This window comes from Lissotriton helveticus, chromosome 9 (genome assembly GCF_964261635.1).
Source record: "Lissotriton helveticus chromosome 9, aLisHel1.1, whole genome shotgun sequence".
NCBI classification, from domain to species: domain Eukaryota; kingdom Metazoa; phylum Chordata; class Amphibia; order Caudata; family Salamandridae; genus Lissotriton; species Lissotriton helveticus.
In genome coordinates this window covers 33,922,044-33,936,238 of record NC_136070.1, presented here as the reverse complement: position 1 = coordinate 33,936,238, position 14,195 = coordinate 33,922,044, and the positions used below count along the sequence as shown (strand labels likewise).

General features: G+C 45.6%; 1 protein-coding gene across 1 annotated transcript in view; it reads right to left on the bottom strand.

Moving 5' to 3' along the window:
- PRKD1 (protein kinase D1) overlaps positions 1-14,195 on the bottom strand; it is a 723,569-nt gene that overhangs the window by 128,669 nt on the left and 580,705 nt on the right. The gene's annotated exons all lie outside the window — the stretch shown is intronic.

Genomic DNA, 14,195 nt, shown 5'->3' with positions numbered 1-14,195 from the left:
TGAAAACTGCTGCCACACCTGCCAACCCAAATGGCATTTCAAAGAGATACCCTCTCTTTGGCGTCACAAAAGATGTATGGGGCACATGGATCAATGGAATTTGCATTCGCAAATGGTGCGAATCGCAAAATTCGGCCGTTTGCGAATGCAATTCCATTTTTTGGGATGCATTAACATTTTTGTACTTTTCGCAATTTAAGAAATCTCAAAATGCAATATTGATGCATGTGCCCCTTAAATGTCTGGAGTCAGGATGAAGGACAACTTGATTGAAAGCTTTAGACAAATCAATATTCCTTGTGTGAAAAATGTTCCTTGCATCAGGGCTCATATCTGGCAAATGATATCTATTTATCCAAATGCAACTGTTCAAATCGTGTAGATCAAAACACAAGCATAGTTTTTCGTCAGATTTCTTAGCCAAAACAACAGGACTCAACCAATCCGAACCTTCGAGGAGTTCCTGTCACCCTTTCATCCTAAAGCTTTAGTAACCCCGCTTTTAGCGTACCCCTCAAAGATGGCGGGACCCCCTCTTAGTGGACTCTAGTTATAGTCTCTTGTCTCAAAATAATAGGATGAGAAAATCCCTCCAGCCTTCTTAAAGTGGCACTGAATACTTCCAAAAATTCTCTATTTGTCCTCTTCCATTACTTCTGTCACTAAAACTTGCTGTGGATGATTTGGTCCAATAAAAAATCCAAACACATCTGCTGTCTCCATCTGAGGAGCAACCTCCCTCTCTGAACCTCATATACTCTTCCTAGGGTATGCCTCCACTTGTATGACAGTTCAGTGTCAAAACAACCTACTATTGGTAACTTCTTCTGAATATTCGCTGGGCTGGTAGCTCCAGCGTAGACTTAAAATAGACTTCTTCCGACCCAAGGCTTTCACCATCATCTACTTCAGAAAGCATCAGACACGTCCAGAACTGGCCTGTGCTCAGAGAGCCCCCTGGGCAAGACCCAATGTGGCACCCCTCTCACTGTATCCAGGCACTCCTCTAAACCCAACAACCATTTGTAGTGACATTAATGTATATGACCTCATCAAAGAGTGCACCACTGATGAGGTGTGTGCATCAGAAATGGCAGAGTCACAGATGCCCTGTTTTTACTCTCTGAGCTCAAGGGCAGTCCCTGAGATTTAAGGACTGGATTTAATGTGCTAATGCATGCAAAACAGGCGTGCATAAATCTGAACATACCCTGCGTTCTGCGCACCTGCGTACCTGCGTCTTCCTTGCTTGCCATGTCAATGCCTTGTTTTTGATTTCTCAAGCTTGTGCTGCCATACAGCAGTTAGGAAAGGGACAGGGAACAGATAGTATGTGCACATATGTTAATGTCCGTGTTCATACACATAGTGCATTAAAGCCTGATGCCTGGTGTAGAAGGGTTACATCTTGAAGACTTCCTTACTTTTCCGCCCATGCTTATGCAAGACTTTCCACACCAACATCCAGGTCCAGCGTCACAAGGAGCATGGCAGGGGTCAGATAAGAGGTCAAGTTAGTGAGACACGGTCCCACAACAGCATCATCAGAAGGACCCCACAGTGACAAACTAACGTCTTGCAAATTTCATGGCTCTCTTTTTGAAGCACCCCAACATATAACACTATCTCTTTGGTAATGGCACACAACTGTACATGAATGTTTATCAGCCTGTGTCCAGGGGTCCAACACAGTCCCCTGCGTCTCCTCCAGCGCAGGGGACCCCTGTCCTTCAGGGAACTCCGGCCCTTCTGGGATCCCCCATTCATCCAAGGCCAATGAATATTGGTGAGCTATGGGGGACTCGGTGGCCACTCTTCAAATTCTGCAGGGGGCCCCATCATTTTGTGTTACTCCACTGCCTGGGTCATGTTCCCCCTTTCCCTATTCCTGAGGACGCCTAGACCTGGATGCCTCCAGCCCTCCTCAAAATCAACCCTTTAAATTGAATATCTTTTGTTCTCCAAGCCTCACTGGTCTGCAATGATTCAGTGTTGATTGGACTCGCGTTGTGTTCTTGATTCAAGGCAGTGAACCCTTGAATACTCAAGATCCATTTCATTCACACTCGAGGATATCACCTCGAAGCCCAGGTTGGACCCCTTGGAGAGAGGCTGACCCTCAGAGATGTGAGGATTTGAGGCAACAACAACTCTACTAGCAACACAATTACTATAAAGACTAATAGACGACTTGTAAAGGTATAATTACATTGATAAAACTACCATTGGAGAACTAAAAAGTAGGAAGTCAGATCTGTACATAAAATATATTCCTGAATAACTGGAAACCCTGACTATTTTCTAGGCGGATTAAATCGACAGGGCAGATATATAGCATCAAAAATGTTAATTCAACAAACACATTGCCTAGAGGACTTCAGTGAGCCGAGTTTGTTGGCACAAGCCGGCAGGTCTGAGTCTGAGATTAGGTCATGTACCTGGGTGGAGTCAGGCTGGTTGTCTGAGATGAACTTCTTGTTCTCCACTTTGGGGTACAGCTTGTCGTGCCTGTTGCGTGCGATAAGGATGGTATGGTGCATATTGAGGACCTGGCATGTGCAGATTTTAAATCTGTATGCTGTCCCACCAGCCTAGTTAAACAGGCATGCTGTGATTGTCAAGGAGTCCTCCACCTGGCCTTGATGGCTCTTTTGTGTCCATGTGAAGTTCACAGAGAGTGCGAGGACCAAACCTCAGCCATGCGTGGGGCTGTGGGGCTGCGGGCCAGCTAAAAGCCAGGAGAGGTGGCGAGGGACTCATAGCCAGGGCTCTCAACTCTTTGGGAAGACAGACCAGTCCTGGAGGTGGCATGTTCAGCATTTTCTCAGGCTGCTAGCTGAATGACCAAGCCCAGGCTTGCTGCAGGCATAGTGAGCATGTCCAGTGTACCTCACTCCTCCCTGTGCTAGGCACAGCACTTCAAGCAGGCAAAAACTACATTGAGAGGTGACTGCGGCTTCTGACCTGTCATTTCTTCCTTGATTGTTATGTGTCAGGCAGGACTCAGATAAAGAGGAGAAGCCAGAGGTGGGAGACATGCACCACACAGGGCTCTGACATCACACACCAGAATGCATAGGGGAGGTCCAGCAACCGTGTGTTAACCGCCTCCGTGTCATGAAAGAACCATTACAAAAAATAGCGAGGTGGGGTGTATTTGAGCTACGACACACATGTTCTGAGTTACAGGTTCCATGCTACCAGACTATGCAGGCGTGTTGGGCTTGGGCTCCCCTGCTTCCCATGATGTGTCGTGACCTTGGATGCTCCAGTCCTGGTGGGCAGGCTCTGTCTAACAGGGGCTCTGCAGCAATGGAGAGCAGATCAGCTTGATGTAGAAAGTAAGGAAGTCTTCAAGATGTAACCCTTCTACAACAGGCATCAGGCTTTAATGCACTATGTGTACGAACACGGACATTCACATATGTGCACATACTATCTGTTCCCTGTCCCTTTCCTAACTGCTGTATGGCACCACAAGCTTGAGAAATCAAAAACAAGGCATTGACATGGCAAGCAAGGAAGACGCAGGTACGCAGGTGCGCAGAACGCAGGGTATGTTCAGATTTATGCACGCCTGTTTTGCATGCATTAGCACATTACATCCAGTCCTTAAATCTCAGGGACTGCCCTTGAGCTCAGACTGTGACTCTGCCATTTCTGATGCACACACCTCATCAGTGGTGCACTCTTTGATGAGGTCATATACATTAATGTCACTACAAATGGTTGTTGGGGTCAGAGGAGTGCCTGGATACAGTGAGAGGGGTGCCACATTGGGTTTCGCCCAGGGGGATCTCTGAGCACAGGCCAGTTCTGGACGTGTCTGATGCATAGTGAAGTAGACAATGCTGAAATCCTTGGGTCGGCAGAGGTCTATTTTGCGGATTTTCGGTAAATTCGCAATCCGCGAGATTCGCAAAATTCCTGCAAAATCCGCGAGCAGAACGGATTGGGTCAAAAGTTCAAGCTTACTTTTGTAACTCTTTTACAATGGCGCCGGCAAGCTGCCAGAGCCATTCAAAATAGTTACAAAAGTCAGCTTCAACAGGAAGCTCTAATAGATAAAGTAAAGCAGGTGCTCGAGTTGAAGCTCAAATTCAGTTACACAATCATTAATCACCCCAAACTTGGGGTGATTAATGATTGTGTAATTTAATTTGACCTTCAACTGCTTTATTTTATCTATTAGTGCTTCCTGTTGAAGCTCTTTGTAGCTATTTTAGAATGGCGCGGGCAGCTTGCCGGCGCCATTCTAAGTGGGGCTGAGGGCAGAGGGGCACAAAAGTGGGACAGAGGGCAGAAGGGGACAAAAAATGAGTGGGGCAGAGGGCAGAAGGGCACAGAAACGAGTGGTACAGAGGGCAGAAGGACATACAAAACGAGAGGGTGGCAGTGATTAACCAGGCAAAAAAAAAACAGCGAACACGCAAAGCGCCCCACGAAAACCCGCGAACACGCAAAGTGCCCACGAACACCTGCGAACACGCAAAAAAAATCCGCAAATTCGCACAAAATCGCAAATTTTGCAGATCGCGAATTCGCAAATCCGCAAATTTGCGTCTCGCGAATTTGCAAAATTCGCCCATGCTTAGACTCTTGCAGCCTTCACAGCTCACACAGGCAATCACTTGGGAAGCACCGAGTCTTATTAGAAAGCATCCTGCCTCCCATCCATGGATGGTGATGCCATGGGGTATCGAAAATAAAAAAGTAAGGAACTTAGAGGTAATCAGAAAGAATCAGCCTCCAATACAAGTTTTTATATACAAAAAGTTCTACCCTGTTTACTTATATGTTTTTATATTTGTATATACATGTGCTGTGATACACAGAAAGGTGAGTGTGGCTGGTCCAGGAATTGACCTGGAAAAGCACTAAGTGTTTTTAAAATACCCCTCACACACTAAGAATCCCTGGGGACAGGAGTGCTGATCCCACTGTAAAAACTGACATCTTGGAACAGAGGCACTGTGCACACTGTAAACACCCAGGTCTGGGAACAGAAGTGATGTGCAGACTGTAAATACTAAGGTCTGCAGACAGGAGTGATGTACACACTATAAACACTAAAGTCTGGGGACAGGAGTACTGATCCCACTGTAAACACTGACATCTGGGAACAGGGGCACTGTACACACTGTAAACACCCAGGTCTGGGAACAAGAGTGATGTACACACTATAAACACTAAAGTCTGGGGACAGGACTGCTGATCACACTGTAAATGCTGACATCTTGGAGCAGGAGCACTGTGCACACTGTAAAAACCCAGGCCAGGGAACAGGAGTGATGTGCACACTGTAAACACTGAAGTCTGGGGAAAGGAGGTCTGATCATACTGAAAACTCTGAGGTTTGGTAATAGGTGTGCTGATCACACTGCACACATTGAAGTCTGGGGACAGGAGTTCTGTGCATACTGTGAACACTGAAGTCTGGGGACAGGAGTTCTGTGCATACTGTAAACACTGAAGTCTGGGGACAGGAGTTCTGGGTATATTGTAAACACTGAAGTCTAGGGACAGGAGTTCTGGGCATACTGTAAACACTGAAGTCTGGGGACAGGAGTTCTGTGCATACTGTAAACATTGAAGTCTGGGGACAGGAGTTCTGTGCATACTGTAAACATTGAAGTCTGGGGACAGGAGTTCTGTTCATACTGTAAACTGAAGTCTCAGGAAAGGAGTTCTGTGCATACTGTAAATATTGAAGTCTGGGGACAGGAGTTCTGTGCATACTGTAAACAACGTCTGTGACTAGGATTGTTGTAAACACTCACACTCGGATGTGAGGACGGGAGTGCTGCTAATAACAACCATAATATTAATAATGGGACTTATGAAGCGCATGGATACACCTTACAAATTGTCCCATCACTAATAAACTGACGCAAATGAAAGAAGCCGCCCAGCACATGAAGAAGACTCAACCAGATCCAAAAAGCCCGTTTTTAGGTTTTTTTCTGAAAAGGATTTCGGAGGGGCTAGCATAATTTCCACAGGGCGAGAGATCCAGATTTTGGGTGTGAAAAGGCCAAATGAACAGCCTCATATTCTGCCCCTGTTGAATTTTGGAATGATGGCCCATTTAGCTCCGGTTGATCTTAGGCCCCGCGATGGTATATAGGGTCTCACCATTGACCGACGATAGTAAGGGTCTTGGGAGGAAAGGGCTTAGAGCGCCTTGAAGGTAACTCTTTGCCTTATCGGCAGCCAGTACAGCTTCTCAGTGCAGGACGGATAGAGGCCCGCTTGGGTAGCTTGAGCAGTGCCCGAGCAGCGGCATTCTGGACCCGTTGAAGTCTGTTCAGACGGGATTGGGATACACCCATATAGAGAACATTGCAGTAGAGCAGCCTGGATATCACCAGCGCCTGGACTACTGTTTTTTGGGTGGATTCAGGGAGGAGAGGTAAAATTTTCCGCAAGGATTTCACCATCCTAAACTGTTTCCCTAGGAGGGCAGTAATCTGGGCATCGAAGGAGAGTTTTCCGTCGAACCAGATGCCCAGAGTTGTACCCTTGGGCTTGGAAGGGGCAGAGGACCGAGGCTATCAGACCATCGTGCATTCGACCACATGATGAGGTGCTTGCCGAGAATCAATTCTTCCTCCATCTTCCCGGCATTCAGTTTTAAACAGTTTGAGTCCGTCCATGCCACAACTTTCGACAGGCATAGGCGAAGGGAGGAGGCCAGAGTCGCGGTTCTGTTATAGAGTGATTACAATCTTTTTGCCATCGGTGTATGAAATAATGGAAAACCATGTCACTCAATGACCTCTGAAAACTAAAGCTGTGCTGTTCCTGAATGATCTAGAATTGAGCAATATACAAAGGGCGGTAGGCTACAGAGTCAAAGAGATGGGAGTACATTTCTTTGGATTGTAATGCCCTCACACACCCAGTTGGGTGTCTTGGTTCATCATCGGGCCGCCCTTCGTCTGGCCAGCGCTGCAATGCCTGACGGGCTCCCGATGAGGGGCACTTTGGCGGAGATCTTTTTCCAAATAGCTGTTTGGTGCCTTGGGGTTGAGAGATTAAGTGAGTTTAGATGAATAAGAGGTGTGTGATGTTTATGTGAGTTAAAACAGGATTGGGAGTACCAGCAAAAATAACGTTAATTGTGGGGTCTCCTACCCTGATTAAAATATAGAGGAAAGGCGCAATGCTAAGTTAATGTCTTAGGTGTGGCGCTCTTCCGTGTGGTTGGTCAACATGTTTCTTCGCAATTCTCCAAGTCTAGAGGCGATTCGTCAGGACCTAAAGTTAAAAAACTATCTACACCAAGGTGGACTGGAAAACAATAATGAATTAATGTTTGGGATTTAAGTCACCATGACTTACTCTGTCTAATGGCTGGTAGTACTGGTTCTACCTATAATGGCGAAAAAATCACATATTAATGTATGATGTAAAACAAAAATCAAACACTACTGTCCTATTCCCTGTGTGTCTAAATCACAGCACACAGTGGTGAGGTGTTGCAGGCATAATAACACCAGGTGGCAAGTATTGAAGTGGTCACATTATTGCTCATGTGTGTAGTGACCAAATCCGTGTATTAACCCCTTCCATGCTCATGACGGAACGGTTCCGTCATGAGCGTCGGTTGGCCTGTGCTCATGACGGAACCGTTCCGTCATGAGCCCGTTGGCTTATTAGAACGCTCAGCACAGCGCGAAAATTCGCGCCGCGCTGAAGCGGTTAAAAAACAAAAACTGCAGAAAGAGCACAAGACTCATCCTAATTAGAATATACTACTGCTTCATAAATCCCCGGCAGGTCAAGATATGAGAAATTTCCCCATATACTACAGGGGTATGCAGATAAAAAGGAACAGTTAAAAGCTGTCAGGTTGCGAAGTTAATAGTGTTTTAATTGGATCAACTAGAGGATTAGATATGTGGGCCTCCTTAGAACATACACTGACATGCACCTACATCACGCTATCTGGCACATAGAGAAGTGCACATCATTCAGGGGTAGTTCATTAACATTGCCCACAGCATTAAAAAGTGATCCCAGTTGTGGTGGAACTATACAAGCTTCATGTTTGTTACTGAAGCTGGGTTAAAGAAACAAAAAAGGGAGAGGAGGTAGCGGGAAATGTCTACCTCGTTGAATGTTTAAACTGGCTGGGAACCCTTTAACAAGGGGTTGGGAGTGCAGAACATCAACAGACCGTAAAGGTTATCACAGTAATCACGTTTGCGTAGTACCAAGGACCTACCTACTGCTGCTGGGACCGGGAGGTATGGTGTAGTGAAAAATTCACTACTAGTTTAAATACCTGTTGCTCCTCCTCGTTAATGCCTGATTGCTAGCAGCTGCGGATGGACCATTCACGTGAGTGAGGAGGACAGCCATTGTGCTGTTCTCTATACTCAGGCGCCAATTTGGAGTGGGTACCCTAACTTGAGCAGCTAGTCTGTTTCTACATCTGAAGGTTATGGAAACAACCCTGATCAGGTGCAGGGTTTTGGAGGTTGTGGAATTAATAAAATACTCGACCGCCCGGGCTTCCGCCTTATTTTCAATAAAAAGTATGTACATGGTGAGCGGTCGTGAGGCTACTGAAGATATATATTGTTCTGCCCCGCAGTATGTGAAATGCAGATAGGAGAGTAACCTAATAAGTTATGTGTCGAGTTTATAAGGGTAATCTTAGTTGGCAATTCAGAAAAGGGGGTGGTGATGAACAGAGTGTCTGAATTAAGCAGACCACTCTTACCCAGTCCAAAGATCAGGGCTTGATCCATCACCGTTATTTATCTCACTGCCCCATCCCAGCTCAGAACCTGGCTATATGCAAATTAGTCTGTCCCTGGCCCAGTGCATCATGGGAACAGGGCAGACCAAACTACCAAGCCAATTCTTCACCAGAAAGGAGACAAGCTACCGGGGACCGGTTTCTGGCATTTCAATCTTAGTTGGCAACCATTGTGAGTTTGACACATCCTCCGTTCATGGTAAAGAGAAGAAAAAGGGGATGGGGGCCATTTTGTAATCTATGGAAAGCTTGGGGGTCATTTTGGAGTGGAGTAAAGGCCATAATAAAGCTTCATTATCATCTCTTGCAAAGCCTCCCTAATATATAATATAACATAAATGTGAATCTTAGTGTACTGGGTCTAAATGACGGGCAATAGGTGTCAGTGATGCAGTGATAAGATGCTATTCCAAGGGAGTTTTTAAGTGCGTAAAGCGCTCCAAGGAATGTCCTCATTCAGTCCTTGTCTGTCAGAAGACAGACGATGCACCCATCTTTGTTCTTTGTAAAACAAAGCTTCTTTGCTGATTTTAGTGAATGTTTCAAGAATTACCCAACGAAAAGAGTCTGGTGAATTTTGGGTGTTAAAGAAGTGTGTGCACATTTTGGTTTTCACTTTATGACATCGGAAATTACTTCGATGTTCCGTAATTCTCACTTCGACCGGACGTGTAGTCATCCCTATGTGTCTGAGATTGCAGGGACATGTAATCATATAAATGCAATTTGTCGTATTACAATTTGTGTGTTTACGCAATTCCCATGTGAAGGTTGCATTGAAGAAGATATTCTTAGTCACAGTTGTGAGGACGCAGACTGTGCAAGTGCTGCACTGGTAGTGACCCTGGACAGGCAGAAGGTCCCACAGCTGTCTTTGTGTGTTAACCGTTTGTGTCTGAGGTCTGATATCGATCAGTATATCTTTCAGATTTTTTGATCGTTTAAAGGCAAAGCGTGGTTGTTCAAGGGTCATGCTCCCTAGTATTTAATATGCCCCAATGTTTCCTGATGACATTTTTCATCCTAATAGAGGCTGGGGTATATGTTGTTACACATGTCCACATCTCTGTTTTCTACTTTTTTTCTGGGTTCTAATAGAGCCTCCCTGTTATTGTTTCTTGCGTGTTTTTTTGAAAGGGCAATACTGCGTGCGGCAAATTCACGTTGCGCAAGGCTTTTTGCCAATGTCTCTGCTTCTGTTTTATAGTCCTCCAGTTGGCTACAATTTCTGCGGAGTCTCAGAAACTGTCCCACAGGGAGATTTTCTTTAAGGGCACACGGATGGCAACCACTGAACAGTAGAAGGCTGTTGAGATCCGTTGGCTTCCTATATATTGTTGTGCTCAAGGTACCATTATCTAGCCTTATTAAGAGATCGAGGAACGGAATTTGGTTGTCTGAAATAGAGCCTGTGAATTTGAGGTATGGATTCAAAGTATTAATCCACACACAGAAATCATTACATGTATCCACATTGCCTGGCCAGAAGATGATGACATCATCTATAAACCTCTTCCAGAGGCAAAGAGTTTCCTGGTATGGGCTGGAGTCATTTAAAATGAATTCCTCTTCAAAAGAGGACATCTACAAGCAGGCGGCACTAGGGGCCATGGTGCTCCCCATTGAAGTTCCCTGGGTCTGATGGTATGATTGACCTTTGAATTAAAAATAAAAAAATTCTCAATGACCTCTGCCAGGGGGCGGACAAATACATTGAAAAGGGTTGGGCTGTGTGAAGATCGCTCCGGAACTCCATGCTGCAAGGGGCACACCAACAAGTGAAAGGGTTTTATAGAGACCTGAAATATAAGTCCATGCAAGAATGAGGTCAGCCAGCACAAAACATTGCCGCCAATGCCACAGTTTTAGAGCCGGTGTCACAGGCACCACTGAGGTCTAGCATCAAGATGGCCGCCGTGTCACCCTACTCCATGATCCAACAGGCCACCTCAGAGGCCAGCAGCAAGGCGGATTGGGTACTGTAGGAGGGGCAGGCGCCAGATTGTGTCTTATGCAAGAGATTGTTGGACTCCAGATAGCTGAAGAGCTGCTTCTCAGCAGCAGCAGAACAGAGGAAACAGAGAAATAGGTCAATTATCTTGCAACTTATCAGGTCACGTAGGAGTTTCTTTAGAAGGGGTACCACCATGGTACCACCTCGCTCTGTCCGCTGGATGTGGGACACATCCGGCGGACAGAGAGAGTTTGATGAGTTCATATGGTACCCGCTGAATATTTTCACAGCCCTGATCCAAGATGGAGGGGGAGATGAGGTCAACTGGGGATCCAGATTTGGCGGCAGTGCAAAGGGAAGCAAGTTACTAAAGTTGGATGGGGCAGAAATGCTTGAGATTGTCGCTGTCCACCGAGGTGTCAAACCATGACGCTAGCTGAGGGTGGTTTCTGGCTTCCGCTGACAATGAGGTGTCGATATTTTCAACCTTTTCATAGAAAATGAGGCCAGGGCATTGTAACTCTCTTCAGACCGAAGGGATGAGGGTGAGACAGAAGATAGCGAGGTGAGAGATTTCAGAATTAAAAAGATTTCTCAAGAGGAGTTATTCGAAGTGGAGATTTTCCTAGAATAATAATCATGTCGCGACTGGTTGATACGCAGGTGATAGGTTTTCAAAGCTATCTTGTACTCAGCTTTGCAGCCGGGATCGTCGGCTCTGCGCTCAAGCCTCTTACATTCTTTTTTAAGGACTGAGAGTTTATCACTGAACCCTCCTGCTGATGGTTTATTTCTGCGTGCGGCTATCTTGTGATGGAGACAATTTGATCAAGTGCTCCTCTGAGCCAGCCATTAAATTGACTGCTGGCTTTGTCGACAGAGCATTCAAAAGTCAGACGTCTATTGTTGAGGGCTTAACTAACCCTCTAAGGGGTCACCTTAGGCCATTGTTCTGCCCACATGGGAGCAAGGGCATGATTTATTGGTGTCCTAACATGGGATAAGCTTATAAGGATGGCCAGATGATGTGATCACAACAGAGGAATTGGGGGTAAAGGTTCCACAAAAGCCATATTGGTGAACACTAGATCGAGTGCATGCCCTAATCTGTGTGTGGGGGCGAGAACAAGTTGGACGAGTTGAAGACTCTCCATGTCCTTGACTAGAGCTTTCACTGCTGGGCAATTGGTGTCATCTAAGAGTGGCATTAAAGTTGCCTAGCACAAATGACAAATTAGCACTCCTGTTCTTAAGCCTCAGTGTTTACAGTGTGATCAGCACTCATATTCCCAGAACATAGGGGCACAAGGATATGGCGCAGCGTGGCGGGAAATTTCCAGTGCCGCGCTGCGCTATTTAAAAAAATGTTGGTATACGCAGTATTTACAAGAATATGGCATACCCCTGTGTTTTCCCTTGCTCTGGCACTACAAAAAGCAGCCTAGTGCCAACACAGACACTCTTGCATTATAGTGCAAGGGTACCGGTGTTAAAGGGTTTATTGTTTATGTGCAGGAAGGTGTCCCTTCCTGCACATAAAAAATCAAAATGGCAATTTCTATTTCTCTGTATGCTGCATTCTGCAGCACACATAAAAGTAGCAAAGCACCATTATTTAATGATTGCTTTTGTGCAGGAAGGGACACATTCCTGCACAAAAACAATCATTAATGGTGTTTTGCTCTTTTATGTGCCGCACACATGGAAAAAGCAAAAACGAGGAGAAATAAAAGCCTTTCTCCTCGTTGCACCAATCCAACGCCTGCTTTTGTATGGCGCTAGTTTTTGGCACCGTCTCGGATTTACGCATTCTTGTATATCTGTGGCAGCGTCAAAAAGCAATGGGCATTGTGGTGGAACACCTACAGTAACACCCATTGCACATCCCTTTCACTCATATACCTATGTGAAATGGTACGGTAATTACAAAGCGCCGTTAAGGTACACACAGTGGCTTAACACTAACCGTGTGCAGACAACTCCGCTCCGCCCGCGGAGTGTGCGGAGATTTTCCTACTCCGCGTTCCGAGTAGAATGCAGCGTTGGCAAATCTTTGGACACTCTGCAGCAGAGCGTAGTTGGCCCGCCGCCTGCCTCCACCCCCTTTTAAGATATAAGTTACAAGTAATATAAAAAAAGTAAAAACCACTTACCTGTTTACCACGGCATCCCGGCCTGCCCTCCTCCTCCTCCTCGCCATACGGGTACTGCTTGAGAGACCTGCGCATGCGCAACGACACCATATGCAGTGCAAGAGGATTCTGCTTCTTTTTGCCGCTCGAGCAGATGTTGTCCTCGAGCGGTAGCTTCCTCAATGCGTTTCTCAGTGCGAGTAGCAGCGGCCATCTGCGACCCCCCGTGTTGAGAAATCTTGCCAGGAGGTGGTCTGGAGTAAGATTTTTCTCTATCGCACTCACCAGGTTAAACTTGGCGAGCGCGAGCGAGGAACAAATTCCGCTACGCGAAGCGGAGTTTGTCTGAACTCTGCGCACTACACAGAGTGTGAAAAACTCCGCGAGTGGAGCGGAATTTCAAGCTCAGGCCTACTTGCAACACTAGTCCACATTCTGTGACTTTGCTCAGACTTTTTTTCTAGAGCAACGAATGGGGCTAAGGCCACTTTTCATCAAAAGGTTTTGAGAAATGCATTGAGCAGGTAAGCTCTTCCCCAAATGGCAGCAAATCTAGTTAAATGTATAGACGAGGCTTTGCTACGATTGAGGGGTGAAGAGCATGGTATAACTAAATACCACACTTTTTGTAAGCCCCTCTTGTCCTGAATCATCAGCCTGTTTGTACTTGAAGTGGACCTGAGACTCTTTTATATAATTTTGTTTCTATTTACTGAACAATCTTACATTGCATCCTGTATGTTTTATTGATTTTAAATGACAGCGACCCTTTTAACTGGATTGGGAGTAAATTATCATAAGGTTTTAATTAATTCATAATAAATTATTACCTTTCTAATTCTTCTTCTTTTTGGTTGTATTGTATATTGTCTGCTAAGTGTAGAATAAAAAACAGAACTTTAAGACACTTTTTACCTCTTGAAGAGGAAAAGAGGCTTTATGAGATTATTTGCCCACATGGTTAGTCTCTTACACTTTAACATGTCAGGGATCCATGTGTATTCTGGGTGCGTGCTACTGAATCCGGTAAGGTATACATTTGTCTTATTGACTCTCCGAAAATCAGAAGTATCTTTTACACTTGAGTGGCTATGAGCAGAGCTTCTGCTGGGTAATATTGGCACCTATTTGTTAAGCCGCGAAGAGCCCCCACCCTGTAGTGAGGACCACACTAGGTAAAAATAAAAACAGATTCCATTTGGGAGGAATTCCCTCATGGGTGTCAATCCAATACAGACTTAACAAAGCCATTCATGAGATATGTGACAAACTATTGTCGCTGGAATGGGGCACTGCCATCTCTGCAATAGAGTAAGGAGTGAGAGGCAAGAGGCGGTCG